The following is a 17311-nucleotide window of genomic DNA, read 5'->3' as shown; positions in this document are numbered from 1 at the left end:
ATTTGAAGCTTTAGGAGTCTATTTTTGCTCCTCTTTTCTTTTGATGCATTTTTGCAAACTTTCTTTCACTTTTCATTTCATTGAACTCAAATTGATTTCTTTTTGTGCCCATTTCCTTTTGTTGACAAAAAATGTGGTAGAACATGGATGAATGATAGAAGTATGCATGGTTTCAAGGGTCACCTTGGAATAAACGGTAGCCAAGGAGTTATCACACCACAAGGTACTCTTGACTCGGCCTTAAACCATGGGTCAAAGGATACTAGCATGACACATCCTAGGGTGTTTTACAAGCATTCTAACAAGCAAAGTCTTAAGAATAAAAATCATCTACTAGGGCCTATATACACTTGTCAAGCTTCCCAAATAGACGGTTTCGCAAAATTTTTCTAACATGCAACTACATGCCATGATGCAACTAACATATAAACATCCTAATGCAAATGATTCTACCAACTAATATGACATATAAACTAAATGCAATCCTAAGTTCACATTGTTATACCGCATCAATCAAAATAAAGCCACATAGTCATTAACATAAAGAGGAAAAAGGAGATTGGAAAGATCATACCATGCGGTCTTCAATATCCTCATGTCTCGGATGTGGCGTAGTCGATCAAAGTGAACAAGGATGAAACAAACACAATATATACAAGACAATATATACAAAGGAAATGAACTTGTTTTTGGTTTTTCAATTTTTCAAATTTTTATGATTTTTGAAATTTTTCAATTTTTATGGTTTTTTTTGGATAAAAGTTAAGTGTTAGAATTCCCATCCCCACACTAATATGGGCATTGTCCTCAATGGCCAAAATGATTGAAATTATGCAAAATGATGCATGATTTTCTATACTAAATGCAATTCTACACTAAGCTATACTACATGATGCATGGTTTTTTTGTTATGACGGAGAGGATAATTTAGATTACCTCCCGTTGCGTATGCATTAACTTCCCCAAACCAAGTAAGACACTATTGCTAATGTCAAAGCATGGGGGAGTTCATGCACATGCTATGCTATGCATGAAATAAGATTGTCATTTTGGATTTTCAAAAATGGGAACAATAAAGAACACCTCAATGGAACCGAGGTGTGAGTCCTTTGATGTTGCTAGGACTAAACCAACAATGATCAAAATGAAATAAAATACAAAGAGATATAGACAAACCGTGGGAGAGTAGGAATCTCCAAGGCTAGTCTTCCATCATGCTATCATCATTACCACTTCCCTCATGAGAAGTGGTCACATTGCCACTTTCCTTGGCACTTTCTTCATTGCTTTCTTCATCATCATCTTCACCATCTCCTTCTTCATCTCCACTTGCTTCTTCCTCTATGTTATCATCAAATTCTTCACCATTTCCAACAACCTCATTGTCTTCCACCACGTCCCTAGATGCACCCGGAAATAAGGCTTCTTTATCCGCCCAACTAGGCAAAGGACAAGATGGATCAAGGAGTCCTTGCTTAGCTAGATGTAAGAGGGGAGGATATTGAGCCAAATAAGCATTCTTCCGATCTTCATAAGCTTGCTTGTGCATGGCTTGCATTAGAAGAGTGACATAATCTTTTCCAATTTCAACTCCTTGCGGTTTGAACTCTTCATAATCATAGGGGTAAGGTGGTATAACAATGGAAGAGGAGGGAGTTTTATGATCACCCTTTTGTTGTTGAATGATGTACTCGGCTTCCTTGGATAGGGGAAGTAAATAGTTGGTCCGGTGGACACTAAGACGGCAAATCTTTGCGGGTAAAGTGAATGATCGAGCCTCACTAGTAAGCCACCCAAATTTGGTGTCAAGGGGATTGTGAGCAACCCACTTAAACTTGTTAATCAAGGTGGACATATCAATAAGATGGCCACCATCCTTAGCCTTGTACTTGCTATCCTTATTGAAATTAGGATCAAAGTGCTTGGCTAGGACCGTGACAAGGGCGCCATTAACAATTACGGTTTGACCCTTCTTCCCACTATCTACATGGAGCCATCTATCAACCAATAGCCTCAAAGAATTGTAAGTCTTGGTGTGAATTCTTCCAATATTCAAAGTTGATTCAAGGAGAATAAAATCGAGTCCCGTAAAATGATTGGTGTCTTTCCTAGCAATAATGGTATTTCCCACAATTTTGTGCCATACTCTTATGCCCGGATGATGGACCAAAAGAGCACGACAAGCTTTAAAATCTTCAAATTTCTTCCCGGAGATTGCCTCCCAAAGAGGCTCGGGATCATACTTCCCATATTGCTTATAAAATTTATGTTCATCGCTAAGACCCAAAATTTTACCCAATTCCGGAGAGGTAATGCGTCTACTAGTGTTAGCTAGACGAAACTCAATATTTTCCCTATTCTCAACTTTTGTCACTTTTAAAGAACTTAAGAATTCCAAAACAAGGGAGGGGTATGTTACTTCCTTCATTTCAAACAATTTCTTCAAACCCATGGCATTGAAAAAGACTCTTGTTTGTTCAAGAACACCTAACTTCTCTAAAGCATCTTGACATATGAATTTGGTGGATTGGATTTGTTTCATAGCAAACTTGACAAATGTATCTCTATGGGCATCGGAAATGAAAGTTACCTCCGGATAATGCAAGAGTTGGTTAATTACCGGAGTAGAAGGTGATGCTTCCATAGAAATTTGTTGAGGTGGTTGCACTTCCAAGCTTGGTGTTGCTACCACCATTGCCATAGCTTTCTTTGTTTGTAGAGCTTTTTGCCTTTGAGAGAGAGCCTTTGCTTTTGGTGCCTTTGTTGCTCCCTTTGTTCTTGCCATTTGATGAGCTAACCAAGTAAAGAGTCAAAAATCTTCAATTTGTAGAATGCCCAAATCGATTTTGAAGGTGAAAGGCTTTGCCTTTATGAGAACAAAAATCAATTCAAAGGTGAAGATTTTGTGCTTGGTTTTGATTTTTGATGAAGATGGAGTGATTGATTTGTTGTTTGAAGGATGGTTTGATTTGATTTTGGTGAGTTTTGATGAGGGTTTTTGTTTTTGAGATGGAGAGGATGAGGGTTTTGATGTTGAGGGTAGTGTTTATGAGTGAATGAATGAATGAATGAAGGTGGGGTGGGTATTTAAGGAACTCGACAATATTAGGACGCAGGGACAATCCGTGCGGATTGGGCGCAATCCGCTCGGATTCTTCAGCTTCAAATTTTCAAAAATCCCGCCTAGAGACGGGCGGATTCTGGGGAATCCGCTCGGATTCTTCGAGATGAGACGGGCGGATTCTTGTCAGGACGGACGGATTCTTGTCCAGAGATTTTTCTTTGTTTTTCTTCAGCTGCAAGACGGGCGGATTGTCCACAAGACGGACGGATTCTGTGAGACGGGCGTCTTTCCAGAAATCCGCTCGGATTCTTCAACAGTCAAGAATTTGCAGTTTTCAGCCCAGCCCAAGACGGGCGTCTTCTCAGCAGGACGCTCGGATCCTCTGCAGACGGGCGGATTCTTAGTAATCCGCTCGGATTCTTGTCCTTTGTTCCCGGATTCGCTTCATTCGTGCACAATGCATTCCCTTATCATTCTTTCTTTCTTTCTTTCAAATCTTGTGTTCTTCATTGTGGGGGCACTACTAAGGCATGAATAGCCTAGGCAATTGCCAGCACTACACATCAATTTAAAATTGTTAATCCCTCCCTCACTTCTCTCTTTTCATGACAATTATTTTGATCAAAGTAAATAAAATCCAAAAATGACAAAAAATGCAATACAAAAATTGAAAAGTAAGTTAGGGAGTTAGAAATATTTACAAGTGGTGGTTTAGGGAGGACTCCACCAAACTCTCATTCTTGATGAGATGTCAAGGGGGCATGTTCAAGGTGTTGTTGATGTTGCTCAACACCTCGAAGAAATAATTAAAAGCTTGTTCATTGTTGTGGTAGAGGTCCTCAATAGACCGTGGCCCTTGTTGTTGATCATGATCGATGGCATGCCCAATGTAGGGATTAAAGATCCCTTCAAATTCGTCGTCCCAAAGATCACAAACTTCATTGAGTTGATCATTGAAAATCTCTTGCTTGGATGGAGACAACTCTCCCAATTTCTTCTCTTGGCCAATGAGGCCATCATCTTCTTCCTTGGTTGATTTTGATGAGCTTTGCAAGCTCTCCTTTTCACAATTCACTTGCTCTTTGAATGGAGCATCTTCAACTTTCTTCCTCCATTGGAGTTCCGATCTCTTCCTAACATCTTTTCGGCTATAATGATCAATCATGAAACATGGCTCATGCAAACGAGGAGCTCTCATGGTCTTGTCAAGATTAAAAGTTATGCTTTCATCTCCCACTTCTAGAGTAAGCTCTCCATGTTTCACATCAATCACCGCACCCGCGGTGTGTAGGAAAGGTCTTCCTAAGATGATTGGAATGTTGGAATCTTCCTCCATATCAACAATGACAAAGTCCACCGGGATGAAAAACTTCCCAATTCGCACCGGGACATCTTCCCATATCCCTAATGGTGTCTTCGTCGATCTATCGGCCATTTGAAGAGTGATATTGGTACATTTAAGCTCTCCCATTCCCAACCTTTTACTTACCGAGTACGGCATGACACTCACACTAGCCCCTAGATCACATAAGGCTTTGTTGATCGTCGTGTCGCCAATGGTACACGGTATTGAGAAGCTTCCCGGATCCTTTAACTTTGGAGGTGAACTCCCTTGAAGTATTGCACTACTCACCTTAGTGAAGGCGATAGTCTCAAGTTTCCGGATTGACTTCTTCTTTGTGAGGATATCTTTCATGTACTTTGCATAGGCCGGAACGTGATTGATTAATTCCGTGAAAGGAATTGAGACTTCTAAATTCTTCACAATTTCCATGAACTTTCCAAGTTGATCATCAAATTTAGGCTTGGCTTGACGACTTGGAAAAGGAAGTCTAATCACAATGGGTTCCTTTTCTTTGGCTTTGTCTTCATTTTTCTTTGAACTTTCTTCTTTTGATGATTCCCCTTCTTTGGGACCTTGCACCACAACTTCATTCTCACTAGCTCTCACAACTTCATTCTCAACTTGCTCCTTCGGTGCTTCATATGTTGTACCACTTCTCAAGTGAATGGCACTAACCGTTTCATGTCTAGGGGGATTACCTTGGGGTGGTAATTGCCCCTTTTGCCTTTGTGAGTTTGAAGATGCTAGTTGGGTCAATTGTGTTTCCAACATCTTGGTGTGAGCTAGAATGTTGTTGATGGTGGTATCCTTTGCTTGGCTATCCTTTTGCATTTGGGTGAAAAATTCTTGTTGATTTTTTTGCATTTGAAGGACCGCTTTTTGGACATCAAAACTTTGGTCATTGTGGTGATTGTATGGATTTTGATTTTGGTAACTTTGGTTTTGATTGAAAAAGGGTCTTTGATTTTGATTTCTCATGGGTGGTGGAGTGTATGTTGGTTGAGGGTTTTGAACATTTTGGCTCTTGTATGAGAGATTTGGATGGAACTTGGTATTTTCATTGTAAAAATTTGAATAAGGGGTACCACTTTTGTAAGCTTGGAAAGCATTAACTTGTTCGGTTGTTCCCCTACATTCACTTGAGTCATGACCCAAGGTTCCACAATTCTCACATATCCCGCTTGGGATTGATGAGGATGCCGTCATGGCATTGACATGATGCTTTGATGATTTTGAGTTTTCCTCAAGTCTAGTCATAGCTTGTTCAAACTTCAAGTTGATTGTGTCAATGTGAGCACTAAGTTGAGCACCCAATTGAGTAACGGTGTCCACTTCATACTTTCCTCCTCTAGTAGCCTTGCGAGGCCTACTATATTGCGAATTATGGACCGCCATTTCCTCAATCTTGTTCCACGTTTGATTGTCATCAACTTCGGTGAACACTCCATTTGATCCCATATTGAGAATGTTCCTTGAATCTTCATATAAACCATTCCAAAATTGTTGCACTAAAAACCATTCGCTAAGTCCATGGTGAGGACATGAGCGACAAATACCTTTGAACCGCTCCCAAGCTTCATACAAAGACTCTTCATCCCTTTGCTTAAAACCCGTAATTTGAGCTCTTAGCATATTGGTCTTTTCCGGTGGGTAGAATTTTTTGTAGAAAGCTAGAGCTAACTTCTTCCAAGAATCTATTCCAAGAGTGGCCTTATCAAGGCCCTTCAACCATTGCTTTGCGGTGCCGATTAACGAAAAAGGAAATAAGACCCATCTTATTTGGTCTTGAGTCACGCCCGTTTGAGAGATAGCTTCACAATAATCACAAAATGTTTCCATATGAGAATGAGGGTCCTCACTAGGCATTCCCACGAATTGGCTCCTCTCAACTAGTTGGATGAAGGCGGACTTGGCAATAAAATTACCGGTGAGATGTTGTGGGGTAGGAGTACCATTTGGTAAATCCTCCTCGGTGGGTATAGAGTGTGACGAGAATTTAGGCATTGTAGGTGGATTTTGTGGGATATTGTTAAATGGGTTCTCTTCTCCTTCTATTGCGAAAGGATTGACAAACTCACTAGTGGGTTGAACAACTTCACCAACACCTCCCAAATTCCTCCTAACAAGTCTCCTATTATTCGTCAAGGTTCTTTCGATTTCACGGTCAAAAGGTAACAAATCTCTTTGTAACCTTCTAGACATGCAAAATATCAAACAACTAGAAAACAATTAGAACAAACCTTGAGGAGTTTTACTTCCCCAAGGTGAAAAAGACACTACTAATAACAATAAAAGAAATCTTAAATCAATTAAACACCGTCCCCGGCAACGGCGCCATTTTTGATCGGAGCCATTTGGTGTTCACAATTAAACATATGTGGTCGTTGGTCAATGGTCGATACAAAACACAATTTATACTTCACAAACAACTCTACAATTAGTAAAGAGGCAAGTAAAGGTCGGATCCCAAGGGACGGGTATTGAAATTGAAGATTCTATTGTAACTAGCGGTGTCTAGGGGGTGTCACAAATTGGGTTGATGTAGAAGGTTACTAAACTAAAATAGCAATGAAAATAAACTAGCAAGATAAATGAAATAAGGGGTGTAAACAATTGATTAAAAGCACTAGGGTGTCATGGGTTCATAGGGGATTCATGGGATATGATCATACAAACATGTTCTCAAATTATAAGCAAGCAATTATTGTTGTGATGGATCGAGTTGGGTTATGTCTTACAATCCTAGGAAAGTTTGGGTCCCGGAGCCGAATCTCTTGGATTGTACAACACCTACAAGTCGACTTAATCTTCCCTACTTAACACATGCATGGTCTAACAAGACTCGAGTTGGGTTATGTCTTACAAGTCAAGTTGAAAGGATAGAAGATGATAGTAAATGCAAGGATTCATAGGCTTAGCATTTCATCAAATATAACATGTGCATGTATTAAGATCAAAACAAGCAAGCAAATAAGATATGAAAGCATATTAATTTAAGCATGAATCATTCCCCATGTTGGTTTCCCCTAATCACCCATTAAACCTTAGCTAAGAGACTACTCACTCATTATCATATTGATCATGCTAGAAAGGTTGTCAATCATACTAACATAATGAAACATGATGAATAAATGAAAGTAATTAGCAATAATTAAAAAGGGATTAAGAGATTATACCTACTAATGATTCCAATAATAAAGATGCAAAGAATAATAGAAGAACTTGATGATTGATGGAAGGTTGTCAATCTCCCAATAAACCCAATAATCTTCTAATTACCCAAAATAAAATGAAGAACAAGAGAGAGATTCAAGAACTAAAACTTGGATTAAAACTAGATTAATACTTGATTACAATATTGAAGAGAGATTTGATTGATATTAACTACTCTAAATATTGATAAGAAGAACATGCTCTTCTAATTAGACTAATGGGGTATTTATAGTGAAAATTAGGGAGGATGCATTAGGGTTAACTAAGGGCTAAACTAGTAATTACACTTTTTAAGTTGAGCAAGGAGCCTCCGGGATTATCCGAGAGAAGGGCTTCTCCATTTCGTAGCTTGAAGAACGAAACTATGCTGTGCTGTGATCCGTGCGGCTGGGAGTCGGGACGGCCGGATCTGGGGTGAACGATCCGAGCGGATCAAGGAACAAGACGCTCAGACTGGGCATGGGGAATCCGAGCGGATTCCTGGTGAGGACGCTCGGACTGGTGAGGACGGACGGATTCTCTACAATCCGTTCGGATTGTAGTTCAGCAGCTTTCCTTCTTCTTTTTCTTCCCTTTTCTTCACGAATTCCTTGGGGATTTCCTTGGGGACTCAAGGATCCTTTTCTCAACAATGCTCTTCTACTATGCTATGTACAAAGGCCTTCTAGTCTTGTCTCTCCTTGATGCTTGGTCATTGAATACGATCAATTTAGCCTCCTTTTGCCATGAAAATGCAAGATTCTTACTCCTTTCCTACCAAGGGATAAAAATCTCAAAGAATATGCAAAACAAAGAACTAAAGATAAGAAATGACCCAAATAGGCACTAAAAAGCATGGAAACAATGGTAATTCGGGGGCTAAATATGCGCTAATTATGGTCACATCACACGCCTCGCGAGGAGGCCTACTCTCAAACCTAGATGAGGGCGGGGTATGAATGTACCCACCCTAGGAGGCTCTACCCTTACCTTTGAGTAGCTAGGTCGAGCCTTAGGTCTAGCCTACGGCCTTAGGTCTCACAAGGTCGGTCCAAACTCAATGGTCAAGCCCGCTTCCTTTGGCTAACTAAGAGGTCACGGGTGCGAGTCACGGGGAGGGGAAAGGCACAGTTGGACGCATGACTCATCACGGGGGTACTTGATTCCCTTCCAAGACCACATTTATGCAAAACATTTATATACAAACGGATGTGAAACTTTAAGCTGAAAAACAAACAAATACATACAAGAACATATGCATGCGAGAATCGAAATTGAACATAAGGTAGACATGCAACAACTTTGACTAATCCTAGCAGCATATCAACACCCAACAATCCACAAGTTCCCCAAGGGAACATCCAAAGCACAAAATCCCATTCTCCTTCAAATATACAAGATACAAAAAGAAAGAACGGTAAAGGAGTAAGAGATTAGAACGAGTTTACCAAGCGACTTCTAGCTCCTTTTCGCCTCAAATGGTCGATGTCCATGCCAAAGGTTAGCCAAACATATATATACAATGCAATATTTTTATATTTTTCAGAAATTTTTCAATTTTTAGGCATTTTCTTGCTTTTTCTTAAATTTATAAGTATATAATGATATGAACAAATATAAACAATATTCACAAAGTGGATATTTCCCTCCCCACACTTGAAATGTACATTGTCCTCAATGGACAAAAGCATAGGGAGTGAAAAAGAAAAAGAAAGGAACATATTTTTGTATTTTTAATTTTTGAAATGAAAATAACATATTTTTGGTATTTTTGATTTTGGAAATTAAAATGCATGTTTTTTTTTTTGGTTTTTTTTTAGGCCCTCCCCACACTTATTCATTTACATGGGAGGGCAAGTCGGAAAATTAAAAGAACTTGTTTTTGGCTTTTTAAATATTTGGAAAGAAATAACATGTTTTTGTATTTTTTAAATAGGTGGAATTTCCTCCCCACACTTATTTATTTACAAGTTTCCTATGGAAATAAATGTGTGGAGGAAATCCGAAAATTAAATACGTGTTTTTTGGTCATTTTTTGTTTTTTCAAATTTTTAGTGGTTTTCAATTAAGAATGCTATGCATGATCTATTCTATATGCAATATTGAAATACGATGCAAGCTACACTATATGAATGCAATAACTAAATGTGACAATATATTACAAAATTGAAATCTAATGCAATTCTATATGAATGCAACTAAGTGAATTTCTAACTACATGCATGCGAGAATTTAAATATGAATGAGAGAATTTGGATTAAGGGAAGAGCTCATACTTGTCATTTTGGATTGAAAAGGGAGGATAATAGGCCACCAACTCGGCCTCTCAGGACTAGGAGTCCATCTCATCATCATCATTATCATCATCATTTTCTCCGGTATTTAAGTCGGAGCCTTGAATTAAATCCTCGGGGTTGAAGGTGAAGTTACCTCCACTACCGCCGGTACCCATGAGACCTCCCGTGAAGTCTCCACTCATGTTCATCACACCGCCATCACCTCCCGTGAAACCATCACCGGATCCCGACGCACCCACATCACTAGCAAAGTAGGGCCAGACCCCTAACCATTGGGCATCATGCCCCTCCGGACGATACTCGGGCCTAGGGGGGAAAATAGGGGCGGCAAAGTAGTCCGGTTGGAGGTTTAGACCTCCGTGGACCATACTCCCATCCGCTCTTGGGTAGTTCCCATCGGGCCAAGTAAAGTAGGAAGGATGAGGGGCATCGAAGGGCACGTATTCCCGTCTACAAAAGTCGTCGTAGATCGGGTACGTCCCGGTTGCTTGATCATAGTAAATTCGGTCCAATTTCCGCCCCAAAATGTCCCTCTCGCTAGCGGCCTTGGCCGTGGCAATATCCATCCTCTCCATCCACTCGGTGAGGGAAGGTGGCAAGGGAGGATAGGAAGGAGGGTTCGAGGAGGACCCCTCACCTTGTTGAAATTGCCACGGTGGAGGTTGATGAGTTTGTGGCACTTGGTATTAGAGGGTGGAAGGAGTGTCCACTCGACGGTCCCGTGAATATACATGAGTAGGATTTGGGGGAGGTTGGTCGGTGGGTGCCTCCGCTTGAATTGGTAGGAGGTAATCATCTTTATCTTTCTCAATCTTAACGGCGGTGACATTAGGAAGCCGGATAGAGTTCTTGTAATTAATTTGCCAATACTCATGGCCGTCGTCGGGGTTCTCTTTGAGCCACGTGAGGCTCGTGGTCAAGTAATGCTTTGTCAAGTAAGTGTCCCCGGGTAACCAATTCATGGTAGAAAGGTCTACCGGACGGTCCAAATTTCGGGCAATTTGGGTGATCATGCCACCCACATGTATCGGGACTTTGTGCCCCGGAGAACTTGCAATCTTTGATAGGTTAAGGGCTAGGTAGTGAGCCACATTAATTTTGAAGGGGGTGGGTTTCGTGAACAAGTAGGACCCCAACATTTCAAGCTCGTGGGTCCTAAACACCCACGGCTCATCTACCGCAAGAACGGTGCAATCCATACATCTATGCCACACCCGAATGACGGGGTTGTGGCATCTAATCGCGGGCCTTTTCACCCCAACTTGATCATCAAGGCCCGAAATCGCTTTCCATACTCGGGAATAGTGAAAATCAGCGGGTGGGTTATGTGACGGCGCATTTTCCAACCTAAAAATGGTAGCCAACCGACCCAAAGTAATATTATGTTCCCGGTTCATGAGACGAAAGCTAAGGATAGCCACCATATTCGATTGCCGGTGCTTTGTAATCTTTAGACTACTCAAAAATTCCCAAGTTATGCGAGGGTAAGTATACTCATGCATTGTATGAGTATACTCATCCTGGAAACCTATTTTGTGCAATGAATGTGGAGGGGTAGGGCATGAGAGTATTTCCTGCAGGAAACCAAAGCAGAAAGTGACTCCTAAACCTGCTCCTACCAACCAGAAATGGGTCCCCAAACAGAAAGTGGTTGTGCCTCAAACTATACCTGTGACCTCTCCTGTGAGTGTAGCTGCTACTCCTGTGGTCTCTAAGACTCCTGAGGAAATTCAGCATAATTTGCAGGTCACCTGGTCCAAGGATGGTAAGTATGGCCAGCCTCCTCTCAGACCAGTTACTACTCTTAGCAGGCAAGATATTATACGTGCTGGTAAAGCTACTACTCATTTAAGTCAGTACACATTCCAGGATGCTCTTAACAATGCTGCCAAAAAAACTGGTGTTGGAAGTGTTTTAGTGAATAATCCTCCAAGAGTTGGTGTGGGTACAAGTGGTAGTGCATTACGCCCCCCTGGGAGTGATGCATAACATTGGTTTCTGGAATGTGAGGGGACTAAATAGCTCATCTAAGCAAAAGCAAGTTAAATGGTTTCTTCATTCTCATATGGTGGGTCTATTTGGTCTCCTTGAGACAAAGGTAAAGCCTTTGTCTCTAAATTCTGTTAGGAAAAGTGTGTGTGATGGGTGGTCTGTTTCCACTAATTCTTCTTATCACCCTGGAGGCAGAGTATGGGTACTTTGGAATCCCTCTCTTTTCTATGTGCATTTTTTTCATTATAGTGCCACGTCTGTCCATATGCTGGTTACTGAAATTAGTTCCAAATTCAAGTTCTTTTGCACCATGGTTTATGCCTATAATGATACCACTGACAGAAAGAGTTTATGGCAAGACCTTTGTTCTTTTGCTGATTCAATTCATGATCCATGGATCCTTTGTGGTGACTTCAATTGTGTCCTCAAACCCTCTGAGAGACTTGGTGGGTCTTCATCTGATGAAGAGATGAAGGACTTTAATGATTATTTAGATTATTGTCAGATGATGGATAGCCCAGCTGTGGTTCTTATTATACATGGAACAACAAACAGGACCCTCAGACCAGAGTTTATTCCAGATTAGATAGAGTCCTTGTTAACAATCTCTAGACTCAGTATATGCCCAATGCTTATGCTCATTTTTACAATGAAGGTATCTTTGATCACACTCCTTGTATTATTCAAGAACCTGATACCTCTATGAAGGGGAAAAGGAGTTTTAAGTACTTCAACATGTGGAGCCAAGTGCCTGAATTTAAGCCTTGCATTAGTCATCATTGGAACCAATCCTGGCAAGGGACTAAAATGTTTAAGGTTGTTATGAAGTTGAAAAGCCTTAAGAGACCTCTGAAAGAGTTAAATAAAGACTTATTTGATGATATTGAGAATAGTGCAGTTCATGCCTGGAAGATTTTAGACAATATTCAAGATCAATTGAGGTCTGCCCCTGGTGACTCTACTCTCTTAATTAAGGAAAAGGAAGTTGCTGGTGTTTACAGGGAGTTGCAGGCTGCCTGTGACAGCTTCCTGATTCAAAAATCAAAGGCCACCTGGGTAAATCAAGGAGACAACAACACTAGATATTTTCATAGTCTCCTGAGGACAAGAAGTGTGAAAAATAAAATCTTCCTCATTGAGGATATTGAAGGTCATGTTCATTCTGATGGATCCCAAATTCAAGCTGCCTTTTTGAAGTATTATGAAAAATTACTTGGGACTGCTGGACATACCACTCCTGTCTGTGTCTCTGTGGTTCAGCAAGGGCCTATTTTCAATTCTGACCATCATTCTGTGCTGCTGGCCCCTGTCACTAAGAAGGAAATTAAGGAGGCTTTCTTTTCTATCCCCAACCATAAGGCCCCTGGCCCTGATGGTTTCTCAAGTGCCTTTTTTAAAGACTCTTGGTCTGTTGTTGGTGATGAGGTGTGTGATGCCATTTTGGATTTTTTTCAGTCTAGTAAGATGCTTCAACAGATCAATCATACTTTCATTACTTTGATTCCAAAAATTGACAACCCTCAAAATGTCACTCAATTTCGTCCAATTTCCTGCTGTAACATCTTATACAAAGTTATTTCTTAAGTTTTGTGCACTAGACTTTCCTCTGTCTTGCCTTCTATTATCAGTAAGAATCAAGGAGGGTTTGTTAAGGGGAGGAGTATTGCTGAAAATATTCTCATTTGCCAAGATCTTGTGAGGCTATATAATAGGAAGACTGTTTCTCCTAGATGCTTGATGAAAATTGACCTCAAAAAAGCCTATGATTTTGTGCACTGGGACTTTGTGGAACAAATGCTTACTGCCTTAAACTTCCCTATTAAATTTATTCATCTGGTTATGCTTTGTGTCAGAACTGCTTCCCACTCTTTGGTGCTTAATGGAGAGAACTTTGGGTATTTTAAGGGGGCAAAAGGTTTGAGGCAAGGAGATCCTATTTCCCCCCTCCTTTTTACCATTACCATGGAATACCTAAGTAGGATTTTGACTCATGTTACTGCTACTATGAATTTCAAGTTTCACCCCTTGTGTAGTCAACTCAAGTTATCCCACCTCATGTTTGCTGATGACCTACTTCTTTTCTCTAAGGGGGATACTACTTCCATTATGATTCTTCTTAGAGCTTTTGCAACCTTCTCTGTAGCCACTGGTCTTCAGATGAACTCTCTGAAGTCTAACATCTATTTTAATGGGGTTGCTTCTAGGGTAAAATGTGATATTTTGCAGATCTCTGGTTTCTCTGAAGGGGCCTTGCCATTTAAGTATTTGGGGGTGCCTATTTCTGCTGGTAGGCTCACTGTTAAGAACTGCACTTGTCTTATTGAGAAGATTACTGAACGTATTCATGGTTATGCTGCCAAAAAATTATCCTATGCTGGTAGATTAACATTGGTGAACTCAGTGCTTACCACTTTATATACCTACTGGACCTCCATCTTCATTCTGCCAAAGGGAGTGTTAAGGAGAATTGATGCTCTCTGCAGAAACTATCTATGGGATGGCTCAACTGAGTATGTTAGATCCCCTCTCGTTAGTTGGGAAAAAGTGTGTGTACCAAAGGAAGAAGGTGGACTTGGTATTAGGCATAGCATTGCCTGGAATCTTGCTTCAATTTGTAAACTCTCCTGGTGGATTTATTCTAGTCAGGATAGTTTGTGGGTACAGTGGGTACACCACATCTATATGAAAGATGTTCCCTGGTCTCTTTATCAACCTAAACCTGATGTTTCTTGGGCCTGGAAAACAATTTGTAAGGTCAAAGAAAAATTCTCAGCTGGTTTTTCCTCTACTGGACTGTGGTTGCCACGTCCTTCTGGTTACTCAGTTAGCAGTGGTTACCAGTGGATCAGACCTAAATACCCTGCTGTTACTTGGGATAAAATGGTATGGAATTCCTGGTGCATAGCAAAGCACTCCTTTATAACTTGGCTGCTTGCTCGTGAAGCTTTGCAGCTGAAAGATAAGCTTCTTCTCCTTGGAATTATCCCTGATGATAGGTGTTTTCTCTGTGGCATTGCATCTGAAACCCATCAGCATCTGTTCATTCAGTGCTGTTATACCAGAAAACTGGTTGCCTTACTCAGTCAGAAACTGCATCTTGGTCTGCCTGTTGCTAATCTCTTAGTCTGGGTGCAGACTAAACCTTGGGCAAGAATTAAGAAAATGGTTACTCTTGTTTGGATTCAAGCCTTGTACTATTCTATTTGGCATCAGAGGAATAAGGCTAGACTTGAAGGGGTTGTTCAACGACCTGAAAATGTTGTTCAGCAGGTTCAGTGCTTACTTAAATGTCGATTATTAGAGTGGCATGCTTGTATTAAAAAGAGTGGTGATAGGGCTTGGTTTAAGACAGTAATTTATTAGCTGCCTTTTACTTAGCCTTAGAATTGTATCCACAAAAATGGATAGTTTGTAATAGCTTGTTTATGATCTTAATGAGAATTTCTAACCTTTCACAAAAAAAAAAAATACTCATGCATTGTAAATATTCCCCTCATGCCACACCCCGTAAAGAGAGCTTCCGTCTCCCTAGCTATCCCAAGGGTAGATAAGGAGGGATGATGTAAAAACTTAGTTGGGGTAAGGGGACGATTTTTGAAGAGAATAAACTTACCCTTCTGAGTTTGTGTGGCAAACTCAACCGTAGGAAAGTCCGGATCGGGATTTGTATCACTTGCGGCTCTAGCAATCAACTCCGCTTGATCCCTTGCTACATCCGCTCTTGTTCTTCTTCCGGCCATCTTGATGATTGGAGGAGATTGGTGAAGGTTGAGGGAAGTTTGATTGAGATTTGAGGGAGTTAGGGTTAGAAAGGGGGAAAATAAGGAGGAAAGATGAAGGAGAAATGATGAAATGAATTAGAAAAGGGGGTGAAATCGTGGTTTATTTTTGGTCTGCGTGTGTGTTTTACCGGTTGGCGAACTGGCAGCCGGTCTGCCGGTAAAACACACTTCCCCTTTTTTCTATTTTTCGAATTTCTTTCCTCAGAATTTTGACCTCGCTGCCGGTGGACCAACCGGCTGCCGGTCCACCGGTAAAACACTCCCTTAGAGAAGTCCTTGATGAAGCGGCGATAAAAGCCCGCATGTCCAAGGAAACTTCTCAACCCCTTGACATTGGTGGGGGGTGGGAGACTAGCAATGACCTCTATCTTAGCCTTATCAACTTCTATTCCACGATTGGACACTATGTGTCCCAACACAACACCTTCTTGTACCATAAAATGGCACTTCTCCCAATTAAGCACAAGGTGAGACTCTTGACACTTGCTCAAAATTTTCTCCAAATTCATTAAACAACTTTCAAAACTTTTCCCAACAACCGAGAAATCATCCATGAAAACTTTCATTTCTTGTTCAATGAAATCGGAGAAAATTGACATCATAGCTCTTTGAAAGGTAGATGGAGCATTACATAGCCCAAATGGCATCCTCCTATATGCATAGGTGCCAAATGGGCAAGTAAAGGTGGTCTTTTCTTGGTCACTTGGATGGATGGGGATTTTGAAAAATCCCGAATAGCCATCCAAGAAGCAAAAATAGTTGTGTTGAGCTAATTTTTCTAGCATTTGATCCATGAACGGTAAGGGAAAGTGATCCTTCCGGGTGGATTTGTTCAACTTCCTATAGTCCACACACATTCTCCACCCGGTTACCGTCCTTGTAGGAATCAATTCATTCTTGTCATTTCGCACTACCGTCATGCCTCCTTTTTTGGGAACTACATGAACCGGGCTTACCCACCTACTATCCGAAATAGGATAGATAATGCCCGCGTCAAGTAGCTTAAGGAATTCTTTCCTTACAACCTCTTTCATAATGGGGTTAAGCCTTCTTTGTGGCTCAATTGAGGATGCATCCTCATTTTCAAGAAGAATTTTATGAGTACACAAAGAGGGACTAATCCCCTTGAGGTCACCAATAGTGTACCCAAGGACACCCTTGAACCTTTTGAGCAAAGAAAAGAGTTTTGAGGTTTGGGTGTCATCAAGTGCACTATTGATGATGACGGGAAAAGTGGAATTATCTCCTAGAAATTCATACTTCAAAGAAGAGGGAAGAGGTTTAAGTTCAACCGTAGGAGGAGGCGTGGAACTCTCCTCCTTCTTACCGACTTCCAACACTTCAAACTTGGGAGCTTGTTCATGAATAGGAGCCGAATCCAACATCCATACATATGCAAGAGTCTCAACATCTTTGTCATCGACCTCATACCCACTAACAAGACAAGTCTCCAAAGGATCCATAGAGGAAGCTTTTGGGTCATGCTCCTCCATGGGATTCTCAAGAATGTCTACAATGCAACAAGTGTCACCTAGAGATGGAGCTTCCATGGACTTGTGGAGTTCAAACTCCACTCTATCTTCACCCACTTGCAAAGACAACTTGCCACTCTTTACATCGATCATAGCTCCACCGGTAG

At 40.9% G+C, this 17311-nt stretch overlaps 1 non-coding gene across 1 annotated transcript; it reads left to right on the top strand.

Moving 5' to 3' along the window:
• Positions 1 to 5934: 5934 nt before the first annotated feature.
• LOC141616550 (small nucleolar RNA R71) lies at positions 5935 to 6041 on the top strand. The gene has a single exon (XR_012530891.1). It is a non-coding gene; the product is annotated as a small nucleolar RNA R71 (small nucleolar RNA).
• Positions 6042 to 17311: the final 11270 nt, after the last annotated feature.

Source organism: Silene latifolia, chromosome 11 (genome assembly GCF_048544455.1).
Source record: "Silene latifolia isolate original U9 population chromosome 11, ASM4854445v1, whole genome shotgun sequence".
In the NCBI taxonomy this organism is placed as follows: Eukaryota; Viridiplantae; Streptophyta; class Magnoliopsida; order Caryophyllales; family Caryophyllaceae; genus Silene; species Silene latifolia.
The sequence above is the reverse complement of the archived record's forward strand: the minus strand, read 5'-3'. Positions and strand labels throughout refer to the sequence as shown.